Source organism: Equus caballus, chromosome 14, assembly GCF_041296265.1.
Source record: "Equus caballus isolate H_3958 breed thoroughbred chromosome 14, TB-T2T, whole genome shotgun sequence".
Lineage (NCBI taxonomy): Eukaryota > Metazoa > Chordata > Mammalia > Perissodactyla > Equidae > Equus > Equus caballus.
In genome coordinates, this window is record NC_091697.1 from 92,627,024 (window position 1) to 92,654,694 (window position 27,671).

A 27,671-nucleotide genomic window follows, 5' to 3' on the forward strand; every position below is an offset into this window, starting at 1 on the left:
TGCCTCAAAATGGAAATAATTTTTAAGACATGCTGAAAATTCAAGAGTGTGATATGTGTGCCATCTGGGAAAGTATCCTGTACTTTCAAATGATAACATCTTACCAAATGTCAGGACTGCTCTTCACGACTCATTTGGAGGCCTAGTCCTCAGGGGTGGGGAGAGGAGGCAGGAGAAATCATCTCTCAATCAAACACTTGCCTGAAGATTCTGCTGCCTGCTTTCAGTAGGAACAGAGACTAATCGAACTGGGTTTGATCATGGGTAGAAATGCATCAAAACCCACTAGTGTCTGGGACATTCTGAATTGAAGACAAGATGACTATGATGATTTCACAAAACAAAGAGTGAGAAAGCGAAGTGCTTACAGCTGAATCACACAGGCCTGGCTTTGGATCTTGGCACTACTATTTAATAGCTATGTGACTATGGGTGAGTGAAGTTACCTCTCTGAGCCTTGGTATCCTTGCTTACAAAATATGCATAAAATCTATTTTTTTCATAAATGTGTTGTGAGAATTAACTGAGATTAATTTGATTAAAGTGCTTAGCACTGTGTCTAGTATGTGGTAAGGATTCAATAAAGGATAGCCATTACCATTCATTTTAGCATGTGAATTGGTTGAATTTGCCGAAACACTGTAAAGCTTACTCATGTACAGAAATTATACACGGCATTCAAGCATTTAACTGTATTCATATTCTGTTTCATATGATACCCAAATATTTGGTTAAGAACACTGATTTTTTGTAACTGCAAGCTTATCCACAAAGTCATTATCACCTCTAATCCAGTGTCTAATACCATTTCTAAGAAAAGCAAGCATTTCCTTGAACACCCACAGCAGTGACCTAAATGCAAAGGCTCTGGGTCAATGTTCAGTCATTTGGAGGCAAGAAAGACATAAAATCTTTAAAAAATGTGTTTCAATCTCCATTTGGTTCTGCCAAGGTAATCCAAAATTGTCTCCACTAAATCCCAGATTTAAATTCATAGAAAGGCGAGGTGTGATTAAATCTTTATGTTGGGCTATAGATTACCTAACTGCTCAGGGACGTGTTTGCCTACAGCTGCTGTTTTGAAGGGTAAGGGAGCACACACCATTGCACCGGCCTCCTCTACCGTGATCCAGCTGTTATCTGCACGGCTATGTTACTGTACCAGGAAGCCACTGTCTTTGGCAGTTGAGGCAGCTTTGCCAAAGGTTCCTATCATGTTATCTCAATATCTGGGTAACAGTAAATAGCATCCTCATGATGGCTTTTCCCCTTTCCTTCTCAGCAAAGAGGTACTGGACTTTCCTTATGCTTCTTTATTATTTCTATAAAATACTCAAGTTTAACTGATATTCTTTTAAGTGTTTTAAGTAGCTTACAAAGATGTATACTTTACATAAGATAAAACAAAAATGAGAGGAATGAGGCAAACAAAAAATAATTAAGGCTGAATCAGGAGTGGGCTACTAAAGTGCTATTTGCTAAAAATGGGCTATATATTCATGCCAGTGTGCTCTCTCGAGGAAATGTTTCAGAGGCACACACACACACACACACACACAATAGTTTAAGGAAAGCACAACTCTTTCCAATATGAAAGTGACATGGTTACTGTGTCATGTAACGACAATGTTCTTGCTCTTCTATTCATGGAAATTCCAAGTATTGACTTTCTCATGACTGCTATTCATTTACTTAACATGAATTTATTAAACAACAGCTATGTGCGTGCTATTTGCTAAGCTCTGGGCATTCAGCGATGAATAATACATGCCTCCTGACCTGGAGAAGATCAGAATCTGGCGTGGAGGAGAGGCCCATGCCAAATCTTAATGCAATGTGTTACGTGTGATAGCACAGCCACCTGGAAAGGGGTGGGAGCTCAAAGGAAGAAGTGAGTTATTGTGTGCAGGGGAGTTGGATGGTGAAATCATATTTGCCTATTAAGAAATGAGAAGAGAATCAAGAAGAACATTTGTTACTTAAGTGACCTGCTAGGAAAATGAGTTGGACGGTCGTGGGAGAGCATTACTCCCTTTCCTGGACAATGGCAAAGAAAGGCAATGCTCAAAACTTTCTCAGCTTTGTTTCCTGTTGGTTCAGGAATCATCTGTGCTCTTAAAAAGGGAAGCACGGCTTGAGATTTTCAGGAAGATAACATAATTATGATTAATCTTTGTCCTTCTGGGGCTATAAAACTTTCAAGGCCAAGGATTTGTGTATATGCCCTGATTTGGGGGGAAGAGGGTAGGGACCAGAATTAATAACCACATAGAATTGAAACACAGGCTTGATTGTCCAAAGATATATGAACTGTGTATTTTACTCATTTTAGAAAAAAGTTCCAGAGCGAAAAGGAGACATATCATTTCACAACTCCTTCAATACCGTCTATGTGAAGGATAATTATGGAGGAAAGCTCAAGAGAGCTGCCATCTAAGAATTTCAAAAGAACCCCACACAATCCAGAAATCACAGCTGCATCACGAAGGAGGCAGTTACTGAACTAGTGATCTCTTCTCAGGACCCCTCATCCCGATGAAAATGACAAGATATGATGCATTGGATCGAAGCTGAGTGGAGGTGGCTTGGGAAGTGAAGTAGAGGCAAAATAATTCACCACCCCTCGAAAAATTCCACTTTTCGTTATTGGCCTGAAACTAATCAAAACTTAACAACTGAAGAAAGCACTAACATTGGACAAAGGTAGCAAACTGAAGAACGCTGAAGCAGCAATATTTCTGGACAGAGAAGAGCCCTTTGATATTGCTCTCCCCCTATGTTTTCAACGTAAATTTGTTCTTTATTGATAAATAAACATTCTTCCTAAACTACAACTGGAATGTGACAAAGACATCTTCAACGAGACACAAGATATTTAAAATGCTGGGTGTAAAAGCTAGACTCTCCTGATAGACCAAGAGCAGCATGGCCATCAGCTTATAGACACCTTGTACAGAAATATGGTGGAGCTTCTCTAGCATTTCAACGCCATCAACAAAACAGAGCACAAAACACTACAATCCATACAATAAATGCGACTACAATGCAATTTTGGAAAATTAGATTCTAAGATGCATCTTTTTGAGGAGAAAGGTTCAAGAAAATAGAGAGGCTATCAGGCTACCGCAGACGCTAAAATCGGATATCGTCTTCTTCTTTGTAACTCCCTTTCTTGAATCTTCCTAAAAACTCACTCCAGAGACCCTGCTGTGAACACTCACATTTGCTTTATGTTCCAAGTGGAGCACTGTCTCTGGCCTTCCTTGAGATTAATTAAAAACAAAACAAAACAAAAAAACCAAAGCCAGAAAGTTTGTTCTATAGTTTAGACATAATCATTATCAAAAAACAGTCCCAAGATACTGGTCAAATGAAGACACTAGTAGTTCTCAGTATATGGCTAGATATAATGTTTGGGATATTCTTCCATCTTTTATACAAAAGGCTTTATAAGCCAAACATAAGGCCAATTGCTAATGAAATCATAACAAGGTTCTCATCATTGTAAATAAATTCACACATCATAAAAACAAGGATGCCGAATATAATTTTCAGAAGTTGAATATATTTAAAACATGCACTTAAACACTATGTCCCAGGTTATGGGTTGAAGCTCATACATTTAACAGTCAGTTTCAGCATTTCTGGTTGTCATATGAGCCCTTTTAGGGGTTTTGGATTCCATATCCCACACGAGGTGTTGGGTTAGGTGCTTTTGCATGCAATCTTTAGTTTAATCCTCATGACAAATGCATAAGACAAGCATTATTATCTCCACTCTTTCATTTAATGAATATTTACTGAGCATCTATTACATGCCAGAGACTGTTCAGGGCTCCAGGAGTAGAGCAGTGAACAACCACAGCCACAAAAAGTCCTTGATCACTGGAACTTACATTCAAGTGGATACTGCTTTTTCTCGATTCTTTTTAATCTAACCTTTTCCTAAGCTAAGTTATTGGAGAGAAACTAAAAAATAAAAACTTCCTCTGAGACCACAGCTGGAATCTGACATCAATACCTGAGACACAGGAAACATAGGAAAAAGCATACAAAGAAATATATATATATATATTACATCTGATGGTGATAACACCATGACAGAAAATAAAATAGGAAATGGTCATTATGACATGCTGGGAATGGCTAATTTTCTGTGAGTGGGTCAGAGAAATATAAAGTGTCCCTTATATTAAAAGGAAAACTGAGGTTGTATATGACTTTCTATGACCAAATCAGTGAACTAGACCACAGATGTCTCTTTCAGAACAGCAGGAAAAGATATTAATATTCCAGTGTTGTTACCAACATGCTGTTTTCCCAAGCAAATTAATGCTAGTCTTGAAATACAGGATACCACCCAGTGAATACCTCATACAACTGGGGAAAAAAGTCCTATCACTTTGTTTCTAAAACATAAAGATCCTCATTGCCACCATATGTTCCCAAATAGGTATGGTTAATCATTTTTCTAATTCTTTATCAGTAGGCTGTGGTGGAGGACATCTGGAATTCACCCTGGCAGGCCAGCACATGACTCATGTCAGCAAAAGAGTTGTACTAGATATCTGATAAATCTGTAGATTTTTATGAGGTATTTCTACATCCCATATACTGTATTTTTTTTCTCACTTATACTCAGTTTATTTCTTTTGCCTAAAGCATTTTCCCTTAAAAAATAATCAGAAGACACTGTTGATTCAAACTTTAAATTTGCCTAAGGTTGACATTTTTTCCTTATTAGAATTCATTTTATTATAGTAACCTTTTAAATCACAGTAGTTGCCTAAACACAAGCTATCCAGCAATTATACTGAATAATAATATTTGTTACAAGTCTGAATTAATAGAGAGAACAAGTGTCCATGTGTGGCCATTTAGTCAAGTATGCATTTATTTACTTATTTAATTTGATTTATTGATTCAAAATGGACTGCCTCTTTCCAAGTAGACCACCATGAGGAAAGTATAAAAATAAGACAAATAAAAATGCTGGAATAATTTGCTATGCTCCTAAGTGTGAAAAATCCACTCAGCCTAGACTTCATAATTTCTCCAAGAGAAGGGAGGAAATATCCTAGATCAGACAATCCATTTAAATAGAGAGTAGTCCTGACAAATCCATAAGCAAACACATGAATTTTCAGACTCACACTCAGGAAACACTGAGCATGTGGAAATACATGAGTTTGAAAAAAACTGAAAGTCCACTTTCTAGGAAAATCTAGTGTCCACCTCTACTGCCATTATCAGTGATGTATCATCATCTCCAAAAGACATCTTGATATAAGTGATAAATAAAAATTAATTATATACCATCCATTATTACCAATTTTGAATATATAACAAATTAAAGTTTTCTATTTAATGTGCTATCTCAATTATTTTATAAACATTAATAATAGAAAGTGAACTTTCAAGGTCTTTTAAAGACTTGCTTATGACTTCCTCCAAACCAATTTGCCTCCTACATTGTTTCACTACCAATTGCTCTAACAGTTTGCTAAAGGGGGTTGCAGCTTTATAGGCTTTCAAATAGATAACAAGTTGAGAATAATTTAATTATTAGATGCTGCTAAGGTTTATGGGGATAAACGAGGATGGTGTCATGTTAACTCCATGGTAAGTGAGAAAGGTTTAATAGTTTACCTAGAAATTATTCTCAAATTTCTAAACCATATCACTCTTTAAAATGTGTTTTGCTAACATGAATAATTGCGATTGAGTCAGATCAATGGTCCTAATATAGTATTAACTATTTTTTTTAATAGAAGAGCAGAATGTACACCAACAAGCCTGGATTTTTTAACAATGAAGTTACAGCTCAGTCACCACCATCCACTTGCAGGTGATTTACTGGAATTGCAGGTAAAGTAAAGTAAAATAGCTTTAGTTTAGTTATTTATAGTAACTAAATATAACTTTAGTTAGCATTGGCTAAACATTGAAAATGCAAGTAAACTATGACTTTTTTGTGATTTTCATTTATTTAAATCATTTTTTAAAAGGTTGATGGATCATTTTGCTAAAATGGAAGTTTTAGAGAAGACCCTAAGATATCAGATATCTAAGCTGAAAGACAGAAAACACTGTAGAACTTGTGGAACGACGTAGCTGAGAACAGGCTGGGCAGCTCTTGAAATCTTCTCGTGTCAAGGGTATAAATAATCAGGGAAAGAGAAAAATGAAGAAGTTTAGAAAAGGGAAGGTTGTTTATCTTATTTTATTTTATTATTTTTTTTGAGAGAGAGAGAGCAAGAGATAGAATGTGAGAAAGAGGGCTGTAACTGTGCTGTCGAGACAGCTAGATATGTACCCCCTGGAGTTGGGGTTGGGGGTCGGGGGACAAAGAGTTCTGGTGCTGACTCCCATTTGAAAAACCTAAAAGGTGAGAGATGGGCTGGCTTGCTACCCTAACAGCAGGCTAGAAGAGGTGGTTGGGTTTGGTTGGGTAAATCAGCACTTTAAAAGTCTGCTGAGTCAAAGTGTGCACTGATGTTTCTGGAGCATCATGCAAGAGAGAGCTGGAATGAGATGATTCCAGCTCTCGTGCACTAGAATCTCTTAGAAAAGCCAGCAGGCTTCAACAGAGAGAAAGTGAAGCACTCCTGAATCACTAGAGACTGTGCAAATAATAAGCAACTTTCCAGAGGAGAGCAGCCAACTTATGACAGTACCAATTAAATAAATATGCCAGGACTTTCCTGCCTCTCTTCCCTATTCTCCCTCACTTCACAGTGTTCCAGCCCTGGAGAACCAGAAACAAAGATTAGGTAACAGAGGTGAAAAGAGACAGGGAAAAAGAAGCTAACCACACCCTCTTTCCTGTGTGCAAGGTTCAGCCCTTAGGATGTCCTTGTTGTGGCAAGGGCAGCGGTTTTAACTGAAGAAAATTAGCAACTTTGACAATTCCATGGGACTGGAATTTTACATAATTGAATTGAGACCATCTTTGTGATTTAAAGCAACCACTAGACTTTTTGTTTCCTAAGAGTGATTAGAAGTGTCACGAGGTTTGCCAAGGTTTTATGCAGGAGCAGAAGACTTCTGAACAAATTATAAAGAAACAGTAAGTGGCAAAATGGTATTGCTTTGTGATTAGATTTCACGAATCCTAACATATTGGTTACATGTAACGGAAAAAGAAGATCTTGATAGCTATACTACTGGTCAAAATAAGTTGCCTTATTTATCAGATCTGTGTACATCAGAGACTCTATCATTTGGTTTCATGAAAGGTTCTTAATAAGGGACCAAACGGTTTAGGTGATGTTATCTTACAACCATATTCTTGTAGAGCGTTTCATGGTTTACAAAGGACTTTCATACACGTTATCCCCTATTCAGGGCAGATATTATTATCCCTCTCATAACCACAAGGGAACCATTGGGCTGAGAAATTTGTTCAGTTAGTTGGTGTGGAAGCTAGAACTCAAATCCAGATCTTTGAATTCTCAGATCAGTGCTATTTTTACTCTATTATAGTCATCAGATTTTGATTGATGAGGTCTAGGATGAGTCTTTCTCATACTGAATTCTTCTAAAAGCAATCTGGCCACAGATTCGTTTGTATCTTGGTTGCTCGCCTTTTATTTCCACGCGTTCCTTGTTGTATCCTTACAGGAGTCCCTCTCTTTACAGATTTACCTTGGGTGAATTTCTTTTATTTATGAGCAAAAGTCCTCTAGCCAAATATGAATAGAAATATACTGTATTTTTTTTTAAAGTTAAATACTTGCTAACTTACTAAAGTGCAGGCCTAGTGTTCATTGGAAAACTTGAATAGAGAGGTGGAGGGATCTAGCTGGAGAAAGGATTTTTATAAGGATATTTATAAGGTATCAACAAACTGGTAAAACATGTTCTGGCCATTGGGTGAACCCAGGTTCAAACAATCTGCTCTGGCCTTTCGACCATGCTAATTTGTCCATCTTTATCTTTGCTCAGGTTGTTCTTCATGCACGAATGTCTTCCGCTCCTTCCAAGCTATCTAGTAAAATGCTTTTCATCCTTTAATGCCTGGCCAAAGCATGATCCTCTCTTCAAGTCCTTCTTTGACCATAACTACTCACAATCTTTGCTTCATTTGAATTTTGGTATCACAAATGATTAACTGATCCGTTCTGATCTCTTACCATTTTTGTGTCTTATTGCTCCAAACAGACCACAAGCTTTTCAAAAACAGAGCTTCAGTTTGTCTTTGTTTCCTGCTCAATGCTAGGCATAATGACACATGATAAAGGTTCAAGAAACAGGAAATATTTGTTCTTTTATCTTTATGGCACTGCCATCTGTATTTAAATGAGGTTTCAAAAGGCAAAGTCAATTTATTTTTATCTAAAAGTATTGAAATAACAGTATCAAAGCAAGTACGATTCTGAGGTGGACTAGGATGTCTTCCACTTTTCTGACATTTCCATTTTTACTTAACCTGCTTAGATTGAAGAGCCTTTGGCTATTCTCCCTGAGGTATGTTCCAAAGCAAAGCAGTAGCTTAAACAACAAGTCTTTGTTGAATTATTCAAAATCGAAAATGAGAAAGCACTTTCAGTAGTAATACTGAAAAAAAATGCATACTAAGCGATTACTAGTTAAAAAACTCTTTCTTTACCAGTGATAGAAAGTGTTGTCATCTTTGTGTGTGAAGAAATGTCTTCCATCTTTAAACTTCTATCATTTCTTTTCCTGTTTCAAGTGTATATTAAACATCATGTATATGGAAAACAAAATTGAGCTTGAGCAGTCAAATGGAAAGGTCAGGCTGATGTTGTGGCTCACTATAGACACCCCTAAGTATTGGGTACGGATGCAGCGTTCTTCAATTCATTGCAAGCATATCCTAAAACCAGGATCTAGTTCATTTTGAAGTAATTGTGATTATTTTGCTCTCTGGGGAGTTTGATAGAAAGATCCATATATCTACAGAAATGCATTTTAACGTAAACAGCCTTTTATAATAATTTATTCATTTATTCAGTCACCAAGTACTTGCTGAGCACCTATCAGGTATATACCAGACACTGTTCTCGACCCTAGGGATATACAGGCAACACAGAAGCCCTTACTGAGACTACATTCTTTTTAAAGAAATAGAGACTTCAAAAGATAAAATAAATATAAAATATAATGTTTAATGGTGATCAGGGCTATTAAAAAAAATAAAGCAGTAAATAGGGATAAAGACTGAAAAAGATGGTCAGAAAAGGCCTCTCTGGAGAGTGGCAGTTGAAGTGAGAGAGCATTGCATGCAAATGTCTGAAAGAACATTCCAGATAGAAGAACAGCAAGTGCAAAGGCTTTGGATAGGAACAGCTATAAAAATATCTATAAGTGTTATTTACTAAGTGCTAAGTACTCCTCTCAGTAGTAGAACAGAAAAGCTCATTTAATCCTCACACCAATCTTCAGAGGTAATTACTGATATTGTCATCCCCATTTTACAAATGGGGAATCAAAGCACAGAGAGGTTAAATGACTTGTTCAAGGTTAAACTCTAGGAGGAAGCAGAATCAGAGTCTGAACCCAAACAGCTGGTCTGGCTCCAGAGTCCTTTCTCTAACCACTGCACCACACCGCCTCTCTAACAAGGAGGTTGCTGGGACTGAGCACTGAGCAATATCTCCTTACAATAGTTGCAGCAAGAACTTTTAGAGCATAAAAGAGTATTTCCAACAAGATATAAGGATATTAGCCTTAATTTTGTTTTTAAAGAATTAAGATTTATCAGCTTGAACCAATTTAATACTTAGTAGAACTTTATCTGGAATAGAGACTCCTCTGGAAGAATAATGAACACAGATGGATTGTGTCCAGGCTACGGACAACTCCATTGTATTACAGCCGAGAACACACCATAGGCTTACTTCTTCGATTATACCTGAAATAATTAAGCAGAGAGAGAACTTCGGTGCTTCCTCTCCTACGAGTCACATCTAGTTTTCCCAGACGGTGAACAGGAAAATGCAGACAGATACACACTGGACTATGGATAAAGCAACCAGGCAGAGCCCAGGCTGTGGCTGAGCGCACATTAATACAAATGCTTGGAGTTACTACCAGCTCAAACTATAGCCTGTTTGTTCTCTTGGGAAGGGGGAAAAAAGAAAAAGCCAGAAAGCAAGTTCTCAGGATCTCACTAAAGACCTGGAGCCAAACAGTGGACGCGTTGAGTACTTGGAATCACATGTAAAGCCGTCGTGGAGGCTCCTTTCTAGGCTGCGCACATTTACGGGTCTATAAGCACAAGTGTGTCAAGGCTCTGACATACGTAACTGTAGAACTTCATAAAGGAAACAGAGATTGTTCACTAATGCGTAGGGTATTCTTTTTTAAAGACTGCTCTATTTTCTAATACTGAAATTTTATTCACATTAAACTATCTTGATTTAATAGTTAAAGAGCTCTCTGCAATGTGATTGGCTAAAAACCAAAATGTATCGTGTTTAAGTAATATAACATTTGCTTAAACATGCAAGGCGGGAGACACGTCTTGTGATGTCCAAATGGACAGCTCTGGCCGACCTGGGAATGAAATAAAACAGTTTACATCGTGGCTGTAAGAAAGGTGGTATTTTCTATATACCAACTGTATGGTGAGACTTATAATTCATTATCATTTATAGTGACTCAACAGTATGACTTCCAGAGTTTTTCATTACTTAAAATAAAGATTGTCTGTAGCAAAGCACAATCTTTCATAATGCATTAACTCAACTGATTTCAGAGAAGTTTAGGCAGGGCCTGGGGAGCTCTTCTGTGAACTGAATGAGCATGTCTTCCTGGGTCAACGGTGTATGGACTGGAGTAATTAGATAGCAGGTGAATCAGTAAAACTGACTAAGAGCCTCAACCTTAAAACCTCTGTGAAGCAGTTAAATAACCTCCACATTTCTCCATCCTGAAAACTATTTCCTAATGGAGAGCAAATCTTAATACACCACCTAAGCTCTCAAACCTAAGGCATTTCTTATATATAAACAGAAGGGAAAACAAACATATTAACAATGTCTTTGTGTGTGTTGAATTCGTTTTCAGCGCATCATGAAAAAGAAAACTGCAAATCAATGAAGTCTCATGATGGTATTAGGTAGAGATTTATTAACCAATTGAAATTAATAGTTATATGCTAAAATATAGCCTCTGGAAACTTTCCTCTGGTTTCAGGAAATTTTCTTTCTTTCAAGAGGGTTCTAGTCCAGGTTCTGCCCTAAACAGGTTATTTCACATTGAGCAAGTCACTTAACATAACTAAGCCTCAATCTCATTATCACTTAAACAATGAGATGACTATAGAAGGAGAGGTTAGGTAGAAAACAGGCCTTCAGTTTCTTCGCTGAACCCAAATTCTATCCCTCAATTCCATTTTGACCTGGATTCAATATTGAGTCTATTCATGTGCTATTTATTTAGTGTAACTTAAGACATTAATAAACTCTATCTTTCATAATTATTGCTAGAACGAACTCTTAGTTGATAATAATAATAATAGATGGAGACAATGGATCAGATTATCCAAAACTGCAGGTAATTGGAAATTATATCAGTATCACATTGTCATTAATCTTTTACTTGGATTAGTAGCATATCTAGACAGCAGCTAGAAAGTTGGCAGTCTAGGAGTCTGCTATGCACGATGACAATACCAGCATAAATATTTGTTTGGTAGATCCACACAACACATTCCATACACAGATAATTAAAAATTGAGTGTATATACAAATTAACACCAACATACATTCACTCAGCAAATATTTTACGGTCTATTACACTCCAGTCCCTAAGATGCAAATTTGCATAACGTGGGACTCCCGCCCTCATCAAGCCTATACTCATCTATCTAGTCATTCTGACTGGAGCAGCACAGGGACGCCACCAGTCAAACATACGAGAAAGAACTCTATTTTAAAAGATTCCTTAGAAGGTTCCTAATTCATTCCAACACTTATTAACTCCCAGTTAAAAACGTCCCTATCTCTAATCCAAACGTTTCATGCTTCTGCTCAAACTTCTTTATTCTGTTTTATCTTGAGCACAGATGCAGAAAGAAAAATAGTCAATTTTTTCTGAACTAAAATCCTATATAAAAAAGTATCAAATTTCTCTGTTCCTACTGCAATAATTTTACATCTTGTATACTCCCCAAAAGACTTCAGTTTGCAAAGACACAGCACTACATATTTACTTAGTGATTTTTACATTTTATTTTCTACCATTACTCATCTTCGAAGAAATCTTCTGAATCCTTTCCAATTTTTTTCAATCTTTTTTTTTTTTTAAGTTGAAGAGTCTCAGCTTAGACACAGGCATCTAATTTAAGGGTAGTAAAACTAAATCATCATTCCATATTCTATACATAGTTTTTATCCATCTTTCTATTTCCTTGCTTTTAAAACTTGACCCTACTGATTTACAAACAACACACTACAGTCTTTTCATCTTTTATTTATATTATCGCATAATTACTTCCTCTTCATTTTACATGTATCTTATGTATCTATGTATCTTATTTTAATCTTTCAGGTCTGCAATTCTACATTTGCCCTTAAAAACGGTCAGCGATGTTTTGGCACTTTGCCAATTTTCCTACCTCAAATGGACATCCATTGTTTGTTAGTTTGCATGCCCATCCATCTTCCCTTCCCCACGTTCTGGCATCACATGCCCCTCTTCTTGTGGAGAACAGATTACATATAGTTTTGGTTAAACTGGCCAAGGCAAACAGGTGACCTGAGTTGGATAGTCAATGCTTCATCCTCTGGCCACACTGGTTCAGAGGTGCGTACATGACTCAGAGTCTCCCTGTTTTCATGGTGGAAAAGTAATACATTTTCCACTGGGAAGCCAGAAGGACCATGAGGCTAGGAGCTGTCACTGGCCTCTTTTCCTACCTCATTGAAAAAGCCAGCGGGCCGGCCCCGTGGCCAAGTCACTAAGTGCTCCGTTTTGGTGGCCCAGGTTTCGCTGGTTTGGATCCTGGGCGTGGACACAGCACCACTTGTCAGGCCATGCTGGGGCAGTATCCCACATTCCACAACTAGAAGGACCCACAACTAAAATATACAACTATGTACTGGGAGGATTTGGGGAGAAAAAGCAGGAAAAAAAAAAGGATTGGCAACAGTTGTTAGCTCAGCTGTCAATCTTTAAAAAAAAAAAGAAAAGAAAAGGCCTGCTCAATAGTGAAAGTAACAAAGAAACCCAGAAGTGAGTCATGGGGTGAGACAGATCCTAATGACATCTTTTATATTCAGAACTGCCTGAATGCTACCCTGCTCCGAAGGTTTTTAGTATATGAGCTATATGTTTTCTTGTGCTAGTTTGAGTTGGATTTTTGTCAATTGCATTTTAAAGATTGGCACCTGAGCTACCATCTGTTGCCAATCTTTTTTTTTTTTTCCTTCTTCTTCTTCTTCTCCCCAGAGACTCCCAGTACATAGTTGTATATTCTAGTTGTAGGTTCTTCTGGTTGTGCTATGTGCGATGCCACCTCAGCATGGCCTGATGAGCAGTGTCATGTCCGTGCCCAGGATCCAAACCAGCAAAACCCGGGCAGCTGAAGTGGAGCGCGTGAACCCAATCACCCGGCCCTGGGACCGGCCAGTCCCTTGTCAATTGCATTTTAGATATTCCAAGAAGATGCTTCCAGGAGTTCCTTAATCCTAAGGAATAACTCACACATTGTGAACATTAGGCTCAATACATATTTGATATGGCTGCATATCTACTATGCATTCAGAATGTCTGTGGGCAGTAAGACAATATGAGAAAAGGACATAAGCCTCAGAATTAACACATTGGGAATGCAGGGAGCGTTAATGATGGTATTATACCCTAATTTAAATTGTACAGTTAGGAAGGGATCACACTGGTAGGAAAACTTGAGGTGTAATTTTTTTACCAATTGAGAGCATAAGGGTATTCTTTCTTCAATAACTTCAAGCAAAAAAGAGCTCTATATTGAGGTTAGAAGGGACTTGTGACGTCTCACTTCCCTACAGCTCATCTTTCATCTGCACCAAAGTCAGTCTCTAGAGCTCTGGAGAGAATCAGGTTCCCTATGTGTATATATCTAAAAAGCTTGCTGTCACTGAAATAGAAGTGAATATATGAGCTAAATCCCCAAGAGGCTAGTTAATTCTTTCTAGGCACTCTGCCTGTGCAGTTGCCCCTGCCAGAAATCTGAGAATCATCCATGACTTTCTTTTACTTCCTCTAAATCAAATCAATCACCAAGGCCTGACAACTACACTTTATAAATATTTTTTGAATCCATTCATTTCTCTTCATCTTCACTGCCACTGTCTATAGACCAGATCACCATTACCTCTGGCCTGGCTTATGGTAATAAACTTCAACTCCACTATCCGCATTCATCTATCCCCCTGCAACCTGTTCCTTATACAACAATGTGAGGGAGGGAGGGCTTTCAAAAATGCAAATACAGTAGGGGCACTCTCTCTCTTAACCCTTCAGTGACTTTGCACTGCTCTCAGAATCAAGTCTAAATCCAATCTGTGCCCTGCTTGTTTTACTGTCTTCTAGTAGTCCTGGCCTTCTTGTAACTCCTCCAATGATCCAGGCTTCCTTCAGCCAGTAGGATCTTCCTTCTGCTCAGAACATTGTATTCCTTACTCTTAACCTGGTAATTCCTACTACTCTGTTAGGACTTGTTTCCAAATGCTACTTCCTCAGGGACACCTTCTCTGACATCATGAACTAGATCAAGTCCCCCCAATATATAACTTTATAAATCCATTTGGTTTCCTCTGGTGGCATTTATCCATGTTGCAATTAATTACTTTAAGGCTTATCCATTTGAAGCTTGTAAACTTCTTGAAGACAATCACTATGAATATCTTGTTCCCTTCTTATTTCTCCTGTTATAGTGAAGAGATCACTAACTGCCTATCCATCCACATGACTAACTTTATTCCCCCTCTCCCACTAACATATGACAATATTTTTCCCCGATAACTTTATGGAACAAATGTTGGGAGACAGTTCTCCATGGATCTCAGTTTCTGCATGGCTTGTAAGCAGAAATACTGACAACTTTTTTCCCGGATTATCTTTTCAAGAATGCAAGATGGAATGGAAGATGGAGACAGTACTTCCCTCTGGAGCAGAGGGCAGATTTATTTACTGTCTAGTATAATAAAGTTGTGTCTGTCCTTCCAGCCCAAAGATCAGATAGGTTTGCCTGCAGCTTGTTATAAAATATCAGGCTTTCCTAAAGTTGAGGATCCTCACCTGTGATGCAAATCCACCTAGGCTGCTTTTGCATTGCCCCTGTGCATCCTGGGGGGCGGGGGAACCGATGCGAACATGAGAGGTGCTGCTTGCTGTGTCATAGGTATTAAAGTTGCCTTGCCTCTGACACAGAATTCTCATATCTGGCAGTATCTGTAAACTGTGGCAGGCTAATTTTTAGCTAGCAAGGAGGGTAAAACTTCAGATCTATCAGTTTCCGACAACAAAGAGGTCATCTGTGTTTTGTACTCCTTAACACTAAAAACAATTAAAACATTTTTTTGTATGGGATTTCCTACCAGAAACTCTTAAGCCATGAATTCTTAACCTGAGGTACAAGGAAGGGCTTCACGGGCATTGTGAATCCAATATGTAAGCACTATTGTTTTAACATAGCTTTTGAAATGAGTAAATTGCTTTTATCAGATTTTCCAAGGGGCCAGAAAAAAATATTAAGAACCATTAAGGGTGCATGTCTTACTTCCTTATGAATATTTTCGACTTATTTGGCATTTATTAGAATAAGTTGAAACACAGGGATTTCTTCATTAAGTATATTTTAAATGTCAGATATCTGTAATACTTAATATAAAACCGTAATCTGTCAGCCTCTTTCTTTACCTCATATTTTTGTTCTCAAGTCCAAGGTGTGTGGTGTGAGTTGGAGAATCTTAGCTAATATGTGTACTTGGTGCTTACTAGGTGCCAAGCATCTTTCTAAGGGCTTTATATGTACTAACTCACTTATTACTTAACAACATCTATAAGAACTATTATTATAGTTATTATTATTATTGGATGTTACAGATGAGGAAACTGAAGAGCAGAGAGGTTAAATCACTTGTGCAAGCTCACACAGCCAGTAAGTGATGGAGGAAGATTTGAAACTAGGCAGGCAGATATATGAATTTATCTATGATCTTGATGCCAAAGCTATACTTGCTTTTCAATTTGACTAAAAATTCGAGATCTTTTTGGATTCCTTTTGCTGTTACATATTGGCCTAAGTATGCCACTTGATTTACTCTAAATTGGGCTAGCTAATTATATAAATACAAAATAATAATAGCTTACCCATCACATTCTTGAATACTACATTCTTGAAAATTTCATTATTCAACAAAATCAGAGTTAGTCAAAGCATTTTAGAAAACTGGGGTTAAGCAAAAAAATTGTTAGATGGTTGTAAAGTACATGTTGAGGGAGAAAAAGATATTATTTCAAAATCTGATAAACAGAATTCTTCTTAGGGACATAATTTGTTTAGCAAAACTTCTTCATAGGACATTGGGACATAAACACATGGGACTAGAGAGAAAGAAAAGGAGACGAAGGGAAAGTTGATTTGCTCTTTAAAAGGAAGAAGAAATTGGTTCTTTTCCAGGGACAGCCCAAGAGGGATGCAGTGAGAGCTGAGGACATAAAAGGGGGTAGAGGACAGAGAACACGTGGCAGGCTGGATAATGAAGAAGAAATAGAGCCATTGAGAAAGTCACTATATTGCAGATGGCAGGGGAAGCTTTACAAGGATGTCAAGCAAAATGTCCATTACACTGTTTGTCTGCTCTTCATCCTGACTTGTGCTTGTAGAATTTGGCAGGACACATAAAAATCAGAAGGAGGCTATGTTACATGTCTGTGTCGATAAGAGACAGAGGGAAGACTACACATGAAAGAAGCTAGATGCAGAGTGGACAGGGGGAATAGGAGGAAAGTAGGAATCCAAACCACACGTTCCCATGGAGATGTGATGAGGACACTGTACTCCTCACCTTTCCTGTGATGGGGAATCGGGCCAAGCTGTCAAAACCACTAAATGGAAGGGTGACCCTTAGAGGATGGAGTACTTCATAAATGAAAGTTCTAGCAGGCATCCATTCCTAAAGCAAAACAGATTAATTGATGTTAATAATCTACTGTGACACGTAACTCTAATCTCTTCAAATGTTCAGAAAAGCTTGTTGCAGTGCTGTCATCTACTGAGGCAGATTCTTCCAGGTTTGTGTTATTCAGATTTTAACCTGCTTAAAGTTTGCAGGCTAGATCTGATTGGAATGAAATGTAATGTGTTTTTTTTTTTTGTAGACTGACCTTCACTGGTTTTCAAGAGGCTCAGAAAAATGCCTGGGTAACCTCCTGGCCTACCCTGCACTTGATCTTCCAGCTACATTTGGGAAGATTTAGAGGAAGTAATTACTGTTCCCGTGTTCTTAGGAATGCTCAGCCAAATGTTAAATAAAATTTTTAAATTTAAAAAATTTTTAAATTTTTGTATTCACATATAAAATCAAGTTATCACAAAATGAAAGTTGGCTAAGAGTTTCTACACACCCAGTTTTATTATATTAATTATAATTACTAGAACAAAATAGATAAGAAAAGGTGATTAATTATTCTACTAATGACAGTAGAAGGAAGACAATAATAAAGATATAAGCTGACATTGGTGAAATAGAAACAAACAAAAACAGCAGAGAGAGATGATTCCAACTTCACCTCTGCATTCCCATTGCCATCACCTTGCACCAAGTGACCATTACCTCTTGCCTCTATTACTGCAACAGCCTCTTAATTTCTCCACTCTCCTTCTATTTACATTGGAAACAGCAAATCAGGTCATGCCATTCCTCCCATACCCCTCTCAGTGTAAACCTAGCGTCATCACATTTACCTATTTCTCTAACTTCTTTTCTCTCTCACTCACTCCACTTGGGCCACACTGGCCTCTTTGCAATCCCCAGCCATATCAGGCATGCTCCGGCCTCAGGCTCTTTGCACCAGCTGTTCCCTCTGCCAATAATATTCCTTCCCAGATACCCACGTGGAAACCTCCTTGCCTTCTTTCAATCTTTGATCAAATCTCATCTTCTCAATGACACCTCTCCTAACCACTTTCTTTAAAACTGCAACCCACAGTCCCCTCGTACCCTACAACACTTCTGATCCTGTTCACCCTGCTCCATTTTTCCATAGCACTTCTTACTTACAATATCCCATATAATTAATTATATTTTATGTTAGTTTTTTATTTGTCTCTGCTTCATAAACTCCACAATAGTAGCAATCTAGGATCCACTTATTTTTCCACTTTTTTTTTCATTCCAATCACTTAGAACAGAGCCTGCTACATAATAGTTACTCAATTGAATTTACTGATTACATGAATGAAGTATAATTGTTTAAAAAGCGACTTCTTTGAAAAGACACTAACAATCATTGGCATTACAGATCATTAAAAAGAAAAAGGCACAAAAACAATGTTAAGAATGAAATAGGGATATAACTTGAGATATAAGAAAATAATATGAATGCCAACAAATTTGAATACTACAGTAAAATAAACTACTTTCTATCACCTTGGAATAACCTCTGAAACACTATATTGATTAAACAAACACATTGCAGAAGGATTGGTACATTCATATAAATTAATACTCTATGTAGTTCACAAAGAGTATAAAATATTGGCAGAAAGGATATGCACTAACCTTCACAATATGAAGGTGTAGAAAAGGGATTTGAACTGCACCTTAGTATATTTCAAAAACCCTAAAGAAAACAAGTCTAAAGTTTTCACTTGTTGGGCTTTGGCTCAGTCATGTTTGCTGACACAGTAAGTGTGGAACAGGGTGTGTTTCCAGTGTCTGATTCTTGATAGTGGAGATGTCTTAACACTACGGCAGGGCAAGGCATCATCAGATGAGTAAGACAGATCCAGTGTGTTGGCAAAGTCTGGTCACGTATAAATGGGTGTGTGTTATTACTGGGAGAATAAGCTTAGGGGTAGGATGTGGGTTGGACCAGACAAAGTGCAAAATGAGAGGATACCAAAATTGACTTTAAGGATATCAAAGTCAGCTTAAAGTCTTTTGGAAATACAGCCACAAGTAAATAAGCAATCAATCAAGAAGGAATGGTGAAGCAGATCTCGGTAAACACAATTTTCTTGCACAAAGCAGGACTGTAATCTAGGCCAGTCTTGGCTTTGTTTGGAACTCGAGGCTCCATGGGGCCAGGCCCTCCATTTAGGTTTATGTGGATAACCGGGTATGAGGGAGAGGAGGAACAGTGGCGTTGTGGGTTCACAGTTTCCTGGACTTTGGTAGGAATCTTTCCCCACACCATGATCCAGACAGCCCCAAAAGATTCAGAAGCAGAGATTTATAAACTTTATTCTTTACTCATAAATCTTTCTTTCTACGAAACAAAAGCAGAGAAAAGTTGCAATTCAGCCATTCATTGGTTTGGAGAATTAAAACAAAACATTAAAAACAAAACAAAACAAAAAACTGGACTGAGTAGCAAGTGGGTCTCTTGTGTTTTCCAGCACACAGAGCCTGTTATTTAAGAAATCCTGATTTAGCAAACAAATTCCATTAACAACAAAAGAAAGTCTGCTGGCTTGGTAAAGCTTAGAAACGAGCAGGCTCTTTAAAAAGTCCATTGTAAGATTCAGTATTTACACCACCGACAATATTGTCAATAAATTAGACTTACTATTGTACAACACAGGAAAAAGCAATGTTCCTTGTTTATCTTTGGCTGTTGTTTACTTTTAGCTCTGCTGTGGGAAAGAGAACTCAAACAATGCTACGCTTTTCCTTAACGAGATCCTGATTAGCCAGTCTGGACCATGCATAAAGCAAAGTGTACTAACGCAGGAGAGCAAAATTAAAATCTTTGTCTCCCCTCCCCTGAGAGCAACACTGTCAAGTCGCTCTAGTGTGTCCTCAGCACAGAGCAGAGCTTCTCACTTCAATGACCTCCCTCTTGCCACCAGCTCCAACTAGCCCAATAACCTTCTTGATCCCCTTTGTCATGCTATTCCCACATCTTTCCATATTCTGGGCTAGCTGGCTGTGCCTTGCTCCCAAACAAGGAAACGCACCCATTGTATCTTAACTTCTCCGCATTACAAATTAACAGAATCACCAAAGTAGGCATTGTAAAGAATGTGAGAGATTTGACCTACCAGTTTTTAACTTGGGTTCTATGATGAGGTTTAGGGGCTCAAGAATTCCATTGAATCTATGCCTGCACATTTCGAGAGAGAGGGGGAGAGAGTTGTGAGCTTTTACTAGATAATCAAAGAGGTTAGAAACCATTTAGTCCATTAATTGTTTTAGGAATTGGAAAATGAAGAACTGAGAGATTGTTCCTGTTCTCTAGGTAGCTCAGAGAAAGGACTAGATTCTAGTCCTGTGGACTTTTGGTCCTAGCCTCATCACACTATAAGAGCTAAGATTAACTTGCCTGTATGAAAACATTCATTCTCATTGATAATTTGGCATTTTTACTGAGGCTTCCAGTGTCCCCATCTCTCACCTGCCAGATCTTTTTGGCATGCCTCTAAAATCCACTGACAGCACAGATGACTGTGTTGCCTACGAGTTCAGGAATGTTAATTTCAAAGTGCTATTAAACCTCCCTAAGAGCTTCAACACTGAACACGTTCCCTCCATTAACTGAAACCCAAGGAGGCACCACTCCAAAGTCATCCCTAGTTAATAGTGTCCACTTATTTCCTGCTGCTCCTCAACCTCGAGCACAGAGGCTTAATCTTGAAATTTTCTATTTTCCAGAACTTGTTTCGGAACACAAGGAAAGGGAATTGTACCAAGATATAAAAGATATAATTTAATAATCAAATTGCAGGATTTTAAAATAGTAATTTGGTTAATAGTTACAAAGCAACAAAGTGGTCAAATGATCTTTGACTGTTTTATTTTTCAAAAAGCATTGTTTTATGCCCTCCTCCAATGAAATATTTTACATTTCATTTGTTGGCATCACACCTATTCTGCTTTAAAGCATTTGCAAACATTTAATCTTGTTTGTAAGGCACAGAAGTTTCCTAAAGGTTAACAGAACTGTAGGCTAGTGGTTTAAAGCACTGACCTTGGAGCAGGTTCACACCCCAGCTAAGCCACTTCTAGCTGTGTGACTTGTGCAGGTTTCATGTAATTAACTTTGTGCCTCCGTTTTCTCATTTCTAAAATGGAGATGATAATAATAGCACAGACTTCATAGCAGCACCTTGTAGTAAGCACTTAATAAGTAGTATTATTATTATTAGATGGTATTTTCTTGGTTATCATCAACATAATGCGCCCAGTTTTTCAAATTTGTCACCTCTGCCTTGTTGAGAATTGAGGTGCTTTTATGTGTTGAAGCTAACCTGCCAAGCTTTTCTATGAACTATGCCTTATTTTTAACAGTATATCCCGAGTTCCCGGACCGATCACAGTGGAACAATACTGAAACAACTGGTTTCACTTCCCTCTTTGGGCCATCAATGGAAGTAACTGGAATAAATGCCATGGCCCATCATGGAAACAAAAATTTGTGGTTTATGCGGTCTCTTTTCACTGTTGCTGAGGGGTGATCACGGTCCTGGTTTGCAGGCTGCCATTCTGAATGCGTAGCAGAAGGGTGGGGAAAGAGCATGCCACGGGCTTTGTCTTTTGCCCACAGCAGTCTACTGAGAGATCAGGTGAAACCATCGTATGTGAGAGCTTGCTTTTCCTCAATGGCTCACACAGCAGAAAAAGATACAGTAGTGCCAACTATATCCATTGTTCCAACTATACGTCCATAAAGCTCATTCATTTTTACACTAAATCCCAAGGTATTTGAGGTATTTATGCATCCATTTTGATAGTTTGTATTAAAAATGCTTAACTATCAGGCTTAGGTAAGACAAGCCTCAAAATCTTCCTTCTGTCCCAGGCAACATTATTGGGTTTGCAATACCCTAGCTCCTGACTTTGTCCCTGACTAATTGCGTGATTTTTATGCAAGTTAGTTAAGGTCTGCACGTGGGAGGATGTGGGGAACTGTGAATGGGAGAAGGAGTAAATGGAAAAACAACAGAAAAGCAAGGGAATGCTTGCGACAAGAAGGAGAATTCTGCAGAACGGGAGTTCTACTGTAATTTAACGCGTAGTAGGTCTTCTACTTTGATGGATGGGGAATGGTCTCAAGGTTGCCAGGGTTGGTCAGAGAAGCTTGCTATAGGCAATCAACTTTCCTAGTCTAATGAGAGCTCAAAAAGCTGTAGTTTATAATCCTGAAGTAGCAATGGGAACTTTAAAGCCTTTTATCTTGGCACACTTCCCAGGGAAGTCGATGTGGAGACCCACTGGCTATGAACACCATTCTGTGCAATCTGATGCTTTTCGTTTGGTAGAATTTTGTTGCCAAGGCTATTGCGTCAACCTACTGAAATCTTAGTGAATGTAAATTGTCTCATCTGTCACTTAGCCTGGCAAGAAATTTAAAGAGCACGCTTTCTACCGAAAGGAAAGAGTGAGCCTTTTTACTCCATTGCACAATAAGTAGCATTCTCAACACTATGGCAATGCTCATGCTGTGGCGTGGGTCTAGGTGAAGAAAAAGGTTTTTTTTTAACCAAAAAGGAAAAGTTTTAGTGGAACCCAGTTCCCCTCATTATGAAACATGCACACATTCAGCGCATTTTCTAGGGATTCAAAGTTTAATTTTATATCTTTTAATCATTGTGCATAGTTGTTCAGTTTTTTAAAATTTCTAACTTTGCACTGCTTTTAGTTAAATCGCAGGAGAGAAACACATCAGTGCTGACTTAGGATGTAAACAAAGGTTTTCTGTTTTCAAACGCTAAATGCGGGCAGAGTAAGGAAAGTAGTTAATAGAACATTACCTTAGAGTTTCTAAATCTACTAAAATAATTCAGGGAATACAGAGATTTCTTCTCTTTCTAAAACAGGATACTATTAATAATAACTTCCTTTCATCGTCCAGACTGAAAATGTCCAAACCTTCAATTTCACTGCCATTCTTCTCAATCTCAAAATCATCACATGGCTGGTAATACAATAGAGGAAATGGCTAAGATAAGCGAGACCATAAACAGCTGAGACAAAGCAATGCTACAGGCTTGAGTCTCTACAGAGGAGGCATTCAACCCTGGCTGCATATTAGAATCAGCTGGGGAGGGGCTGGCCCCGTGGCCAAGTGGTTAAGTTCGCGTGCTCCGCTGTAGTGGCCCAGGGTTTCTCCGGTTTGGATCCTGGGCGCGGACATGGCACCACTCGTCAGGCCACATTGAGGCAGCAACCCGAATGCCACAACTAGAAGGACCTGCAACTAAGATATACAACTATGTACCGGGGAGGATTTGGGGAGATAAAGCAGCAGGAAAAAAAAAAAAGAATCAGCTGGGGAGTTTTTAGAATATACCCACACCTGGGCCCTAGGCCCTACGTGCAGAAATTGGTTTAGGATTGGGCCTTTGCATCAGTACTAATTTTAGAAAGCTTTCCAGGTGATTCTAATCTGTAGTCAAGGTCGAGAAACACTGGCCTGTAAGACGAAAAACATGAAAGGATAAACTTTAATTTGCAAAGTTCTATCAGGGGTAGTTACTAGTAACTATATATTATATTATTAATATTAAATATAAATATAAACATATTTATATTTAAATATATAAAACATATTTAAATATATTAATATTAAACATAAATATAAAATGATTTATATTTATATATATTTTATATATAAATATATATTACGTATATATAATTATTACATTGAGGTCTAAAAATAAACAAAAATAATATTTTAAAAGCATTATAGTAACCCTCCTCAGCTTTCATCCTATCTCTGTCAGTTTAAACACTTGCATTTTCAAAAAAGGAAACGTGGCTCTAACAGCCTTGCTCGTGGCTCCAGGAGGGAGCATGCTAGGACTCTGGGTCCCCTGCCTATCAAGCCACCCCTGCAGCTTAGGGGTGACCCGGGATCCTTTTGGGATTATGAGATAGAAATCACGGGTGGGGATATGATCTATATTTCCAAACATCCAAAAAGCATTTCCAAATATCTTCACCCACTATTCTGGCAACTAAACTTGTAACAATTCAGGAAAATTCACCCTAACTCAAAAACCAAACAAAAGATAAAGAGAAGAAACATACCTTTTAACCTGAAAAGCTAATTGTATTTCTGGTATCAGGTCCTTGTTTTCCATTCCATCCCCACCGCAACTCTGTACGAGGTCTTCAAAACCTTACCTTTGTCACTTAGACTGTCACCTTAGACTTTCGCACTTGTCACCTGGGCTTCAGTGGCCCACCCCTAATTCAGCCTGTGAACAGCTGCAGATTAACCTTCATGCTCACAGTATTTAGTGCTTACATTAAACTCACAGTTTACCCCCACATTACAGAGTTTTTAATATTTAAACACTGGCTTTATTAGCTGTACAACCGCAACATATAAGTTTACTTATAAAGAAAGGTTTCTGTTTAAGCATCAATCCTCCTTTAAAATCATTAGGTCTTAAATTTATCTGCAGGATCTTCAATAGGGAAAAAGAAATTATTTCTATTTAACCCACACAAAAAATGAAGACCTGAGACAACAGGGAACTGAAAAATCATAAAAATATCCATAGGATCCCAAATTTAGTTTCAAAGGTCCCAGGACTGCACACCTAAATTTAGTTATTTTTAGCTCTTTTGTCTCCTTAAAATGTAACACCTTAAAATAGCAATGCAGAAAGCTGCAGGCTAAAACCATAACTTGTAAACCTGTTGGAACAAATTCAGGGCTCACATTAGGGGAAACTAAATTACTGTATTCATCTCCCAAAAATTGTTTCCCCACAAGTAATCAAGCTTATCTGTGACCCAGTTCCAGTTGCTCCTAAGTGGGGGTGGGTTTCCACAAACCCACACAGTGGGAACACTTGAAGGATTTATGAGCCTGTAAATGGATGTTAGCCATTTCAAGAAATCATAGGCCAAGCCAAACTCTTTGCTATCTGTATTTAACTCTGATTACAGGGGTTACATAAATAAGAACTCAAATGTAGCCAGGACTCAGAAAATTGCTTCGAGCCTTTCCTTCCATAAATCTTAAAGCACAGGGGGTACTCTCTATTGAGCCTCTGAATCTAATCTTTCAGTTAAATTTATTTTCCTGCCTATTTTCATAGCAGCATAAAAAGTTCTGAGGAGCCCTAGACAATTTTTGTAGCTCAACTGCTCAACTTTCCCCAATGGTAATTTTAGTGTCCCCGACTTGGGCTCCAAGGACACTCTACAAGCAGTTGGATGTAAGCTTAAGTCCAGCTTTAGCAGAAATATTATGTTTACTTGGCTATAAAGTCTGCTTGCAAAGATCTGTTACCAGAGAGCCTAGATTGCATTGATATACAGTGAACAGCGTCTGCTCTGATTGAATCAGGCAGATAAGGCTAGAAGAAAGATCATGATTATGCTATTTTAACTTGTTCAAAATGGAATTGTTTTGAGGGTGGTGATTACTATCTGAACTATTCCACTTTTTTTTCCAATTTCAAAATGTTTTACATTGTGTGCTGTATCAACTGTTGCATGAGTTTAGAATTCCTCTCACTAAATTCATAGCCCCAGTAGCCATCTTTGCTGACTGAGGAGACACTAATAATGGTGCTGTGCCATCTCTCGGGTAGGCAGTCATTTAAAAATTGGTCTTCACTGGCTCTTCCTCGAAGGGACGACGTCTCTGCTCACATGAAGCATCTGGATCTGAACTCCAAGTGTTTCAGCTGCTCCAGGTGCAGAGACTCTATGCCTTCCACCTAGGTACTACCCTTCTTTTAAAATAAAATTTAGAATTGCCTTGGTATTTTCTGAAAAGCCCAGACAAGGATGACCATGGGTCTGTGCCATAGAAGACGTAACGATTTGGGGGTGCAACCACACTATATCTACCGCTGCCATCCTTTGAGGAGGGCCAGTGCGGTTTATGCTTACCTCTGTTTTGCACTTTCTTGGTAAAGATTCACATGAAAGCTAATGAGATGAGACAGGACTACTTCATACAGGAAATGCGGAAGATAAGCAGTGACTAACCTGGTTCTCTGTGTGGGCTTAATTAGGTCCCTGATTCTTTCATGGGCACAGAAATTATTAGTCTCAGCTTTGATTTCCCCACCTAATATAAATAAAGCTGAGTTCATTAAACCAATTGATCTGCTTCCAGCCACTCAAATTGTATTTTATGTACTTAACTTGGTAAATAAAACATCGTGAGGAAACTGAGAGAAAAATAATACCACCAAGGGAAGGACAGTGGGGCCTCGGTCAGAATTCAAGTCCTATTTACATACTGATGAGTGAAACTGACAACCTTATGCCATTTTGCATTATAGTCCCTCAAAAATATCAGTTGTGACAGTTGTAATTGACATCCTTAAAATAAGACAAAAATGAGGTGAGGTAAATATTTTCTTTTTGCTATTCAAACTCCCAACAACAAATTAACTGACTGAAAATAATTGCTCTTAAGGATCCAAACCATTGATTTGTGCCTCTTTCTGATATGGAAAGATTTACTTTAAATTTACATTAAAATTTGAAAATATATAAAAAAGACAAAAGAAAAGGAAATTCTCACTTACATACTAGTATACTGGGGATAAACAAGCTTGAAAGAATTCAAACTTAAACATTACATATTTCAAATTAAGTGACATCCAAGGAAAATATTTTTTTATTTGAATTGTGATACGAGCAGCACAAGAACTAACCTGTACCCGGAGTCAGTACCTCTTAAATAGTATTTGAGAGACTTAGATGTCAAGGCAATGGCATTCAGTAGATTTAATGTCCTTTAAAATTTCTCCTGTTGGTTCATCCTCTTCCCAGTGTCTCAATTTTGGTCCAGCCCCTCTGCCTTCCACCTGAAATGCCAGCACATTTCCTGGCCTTGTAGCCTTCCTGATGGACATGCACAGCGGCAATGGGTCTTTCACACACTCTTAGTTATTGCTCACAGTCTGCAAATGCTAGAATGGATTCCAGGCAACAGCATGATGGAGAGAACATAGACTCAGTCCAGAGTCAAAGTGCCGACTTCGTCATGTCCTACTTTATATAACTTGGCACAAGTCATTAAGGGTTCCCAAGCTCTAGTCCTTGCCTGAAAATTTAGGATAATGATACTTCATCTATTGTGAGAATCAAGTGGGATCATGTACATGAAATTAGTTTCTCAAATGGAAAGTCACACACAAAGCTGTCTGGCAAGTTCCTTTTTCTGTCATCAGCTGATTAGGTAATGGAGGCCAGTGAGTATGTCAGTACTAAGAACGTCACATAGTTTAGAGGGCTGAGAATGGAACTGGACACATGTTGGATTCCTACTCTCACTCCTTGGGATCAAGGCCAGCTTACAAAAGCACACGGCCGTGGCAGCCTGACAAGAATGATTACTGGGACCTGCCTAGAAATCACGTAAACCAGCTAACATTACACAGACAGTAGCATCTTTTGCAACCTGTGATATAGAAATTACAGCCATCAAGCCATAGCTATAAGCTTTAAAAAAATTATAGTTAGAGACATTAGCATATTTTCTTTAAACTTCTCTTAAACATGACCTACTTTGAT

General features: G+C 38.2%; 1 protein-coding gene and 1 long non-coding RNA gene across 3 annotated transcripts in view; one reads left to right on the forward strand and one right to left on the reverse strand.

Annotated features, from left to right (window-relative positions):
• ADGRV1 (adhesion G protein-coupled receptor V1) overlaps positions 1–27,671 on the reverse strand; it is a 510,967-nt gene that overhangs the window by 99,199 nt on the left and 384,097 nt on the right. The gene's annotated exons all lie outside the window — the stretch shown is intronic.
• LOC111767891 (uncharacterized) lies at positions 225–17,507 on the forward strand. Of its 2 annotated transcripts, XR_011425188.1 has the most exons (3): positions 225–432; positions 5,772–5,868; positions 17,335–17,507. It is a non-coding gene; the product is annotated as an uncharacterized lncRNA (long non-coding RNA). The 2 variants fall into 2 exon arrangements; XR_011425187.1 differs by lacking the exons at positions 225–432; positions 5,772–5,868 and adding an exon at positions 6,730–7,069.